Genomic DNA, 3,988 nt, shown 5'->3' with positions numbered 1-3,988 from the left:
GCCTCAGCCTCCCAGAGTGCTAGGATTACAGGCGTGAGCCACCGCGCCCGGCCTCAAAAAGATATTTGTATGTATCATAGTAGAATTATTCATAAGAGCCAGAAGATGGAAACAGTCCAAGTATCCATCAACAGATGAGTAAACAAAATATGGCATATGCATACAATATTGTATGTGTATATACACAGTGATTCAGACAGTTCTAATACATGCTACAACACGAATCAACCTTGAAAATTTTATTCTAAGTAATTAAGTTAGAAAAGGATAAATACTGTATGATTCTACTTCTGTGTTATCTAAAATAAGCAAATTCATAGAGACAGAAAGCAGATTAAAGTTTATTAGGGACTTATGGGTAAGGAGGAATGGGAAGCTATTGTTAATGTTTACAGAGCTTCTATTTAGGATGATGAAAAAGTTTTGGAAATGGATGGTGGTGATGGTTGCACGACATGGTGAACATAATTAATACCACTGAATTGTACACTTAAAATTAATGGCAATTTTTAATGTATTTCACCACAATAAAAAGTAAAATTAAAAAACCCACAGTAGTCTTTATTTTCATTATCCAACCTTGTGCTTTCAATCTGTTCTTTATTTCCAAAATTTTTAACTAGTTCTTAGAACAAGGCACTTGTAAGGAGAGAAATTCTTTTCTTTTAGGTGTACTTTCAGTGTATTTTATTTTCATCATGTGTGGCCGATGAGCATCTAACTAGTCATCTTGTTCGGTCTTACAGTAAATATATTAATAATCTAATGACTTCTAAATTTTTATATTTTCCATTTCAAACAATGAATAGTTTAACCAATTAAATAGTAATTGCTTTTGACAACAGCTGTTAATCAGGTAGACATGATTTTATGTTGTCATAAAAGTAAAATACTATGTGTTTACGTGGTAGTGCCAGATTGGAGAATCTTGAGAACCTGCCTTTCCTTTAGACTGAGAGTTGAGACAAAATTAGACTGTAAATTGGACCAAACGTTCCTTGGATTCTGCATCCTGCTTAATGTCAGCCCAGATGGACACAGAGACCCTGAAGAGTCTCCATGTTTAATTTGCCCTTTTGTTTCAATAGACAACCAGTGGAGACTGGAGAAAATAATCAAGCTGTGCCTTTCTTGCATAAAATGTTTAGTTTGCTACCTCATCATGTGCCAGTTACTAAATAACTTCCAGAAATTATTATTTTAGAATACTTAACAGTGAAGGTTGTTGGAAAGGCAATTGTTAGCATTGTGGAAATGAGAAGTAAGCACTGTTCTTTTCATTGTCTAAATTTACAACCTGTGCCTAGGTTTCTCCTTTTTCTCATTCAGCCATTTAGCTAACTATCAAATCTGTAGTTCAAAAACTAATCCTTTTCTCCTCAAGGATCTTTTTTTTCCTGGACTGTCATAATATCTTCTGCCCTGATTGCTTTGCGTCCACTCTTGGCTTTGTTATAATCCATTCTCCACGCTGCAGCCAGAGCATTCTTTCTAGAGTTGCATTGTCCCATGTGGTAGCCATTAACCATATGCGTCTATTTAAATTTAAATTAATTAAAAATCAGTCCTCAGTCACACTAGGCACATTTCTAATACTCAGTAGCCACTTGTGGCTAGTGGCTACCAAATTGAGCAGCACAAGTATGGAACATTTCTAACATCTCAGGAAATTGTTAGATAGCATTGTTCTAGGACATAAATCACCTCATTTACTGTTGCAACCAAAACTCCTTTCCATGGCTAGGAAGGATCTATATAAAATCTTGTTTATCTCTCCCTTTTCATTTCTCTTTACAATAATCCTTTATTCACTATACTCCAGATGCCTTCTTTCTGTTCTTCCACTGTGCCAGATATCCCCCCACCCCACCCCAGGGCCTTTGCTACTTGCTGTTCCTTCTGTCTGGAACGTGTTTCGCCCCACATCTTCATGTGGCTGTGTCGTCATCATTTAGGTATCATCTCAGATGCTACCTCCTCAAGAGAGTTCTTCCCTTTGTACCCTAATCACCTCCTTTAAGAAGCTCTTGATCATACTACCCGATTTTTATCATCTTCACAGCCTTTATCCTTAACTGAAAGTCTTAACTTATTTGTGTGTTTGCGTACCCTACCTAACACCCTTCTTCCCCCTAGAATGTAAGCTGCTTTTTTTTTTTTTTTTTTTTCCGAGACGGAGTCTCACTATGTTTCCTGGGCTAGAGTGCCGTGGTGTCAGCCTGGCTCACAGCAACCTCCCATTCCTAGGCTCAAGCGATCCTTCTGCCTCAGCCTCCCGAGTTGTTGGGACTAGACTACAGGCATGCACTACTATGCCCATTCAGTTTTTTCTATTTTTAGAAGAGACGGGGTCTCGCTCTTGCTCAGGCTGGTCTCAAACTCCTGAGCTCAAGTGATCCTCCTGCCTTGGCCTCCCAGAGTGCTAGGATTAGAGCCACGGCGCCTGACCACGAATGTAAGCCACTTAATGGTCATGGATTCTTTCTCTCTCGTTCACCATTACATTACACCCTTGCATCTAGAAAACTAACTGGCACATAGTAGGTGCTCAGTCACTACTTAACTGTGAGAGTCTCTCAAAAAATTACCATTTGAACTACCTTATTTTTGATCTTTTCTGAGATCTCAGTTCTGTTTTCCTATGTATGGCCTGTTTTCCGTTTTGCCAGAGGTTATTACAAACTACTACTTAGTCATCAGATTAGCAATTTGACAGTGAACTGATCTTGTCTCTTTATCAATACACTTATTAGCATGAAAAGTTGTCTGTATACTAAAACATGTACTTTTTCCATTTTTCTATTTCTGCTTAAAAATATAAATCCAATAAACTTACCATTCTAGAGTAACCTGATAAATTACTTCATTTCAGCTTTAAGTTAGAATTTAATGTTAGGAAAGATACTCCAGAATTTTAGATTAACCTTACTATACTATTTTCCTTGATGGTTGTATTCTTTTCTAAAAGGAGATAACTATATGGTAAGTGTTGGGAGGATACATATTGACATTGGATAGTGTTCATCACCTTATTGGTTAGTCCTGGTTCTTTTGAAGTTATTCTGTTTTCCCTGACTGTACAAAAAAATGATAGGTTAGAAGAGTGTTTGAATTTTTCTCACTTTGGGTTAATCTGTTAATATTTTTGGTATAGATAGAATAAATAAATTTTAAGTATCTATTGATTTTATAGTCCTGAAGAATGCTTTCCAACCTCACCATACTTCTTGGTTTTCTTTTTCGTTTTTCTTTTCTTTTTTTTTTTTGGATACCGCGTCTTGCTCTGTTGCCCAAGCTGGAGTGCAGTGGCACAATCGTAGCTCTCTGTAGCCTTGAACTCCTGGGCTCAAGTGACCCTCCTGCCTCAGCCACTCGAGTAGCTGGGACTATAGGCATGCACCACCGTGCCTGGCTAATTTTTTTTTATGTTTTATAGAGGCAGAATCTCACTGTGTTGCCCAGGCTTGTCTAAAACTCCTGGCCTCAAGTGATCCTCCTGCATTGGCCTCCCAAAGTACTGGCATTACAGGCTTGAGCCACCACCTCACCTGATGATGGTTTTCTCTTAAGCAGCTTTTTTTTACTTTTGTTCCCTCTCAGGCTGAGCATTTTGAGAAAATTGTATTGGCTTGATACCTGGACATAATGTTCTAGCCAGCATTATAATAGATACATAAATATTTGTCCAGTCCTAGTACTGTTCTCCTGTCTTGTATAGTCTGTATAGATGTATAGTCTGTTGCTATCTAGACATCAGTATGATCTAAAGCATAGTTGTACATATACTTTGTGTAAAGAACTCTGTATTTTCCACCATAGAAAATAAAGATTATATGCCCTGGGATGTAGCTCAGTGGTGGAGCGCATACATTGCATGTATGAGGTCGTGGGTTCAATCCCCAGCATCTCGGCCGGGCGCTGTGGCTCATGCCTGTAATCCTAGCTCTCTGGGAGGCCGAGGCGGGTGGATTGTTTGAGCTCAGGAGTT

At 38.3% G+C, this 3,988-nt stretch overlaps 1 protein-coding gene across 1 annotated transcript in view; it reads left to right on the top strand.

Annotated features, from left to right (window-relative positions):
* The window catches only part of APPBP2 (amyloid beta precursor protein (cytoplasmic tail) binding protein 2), a 107,926-nt gene that overhangs the window by 64,264 nt on the left and 39,674 nt on the right, over positions 1–3,988 (top strand). The gene's annotated exons all lie outside the window — the stretch shown is intronic.

The sequence above is a fragment of the Propithecus coquereli genome, unplaced genomic scaffold (assembly GCF_000956105.1).
Source record: "Propithecus coquereli isolate 6110/MARCELLA unplaced genomic scaffold, Pcoq_1.0 Scaffold291, whole genome shotgun sequence".
Lineage (NCBI taxonomy): Eukaryota > Metazoa > Chordata > Mammalia > Primates > Indriidae > Propithecus > Propithecus coquereli.
The sequence above is the reverse complement of the archived record's forward strand: the minus strand, read 5'-3'. Positions and strand labels throughout refer to the sequence as shown.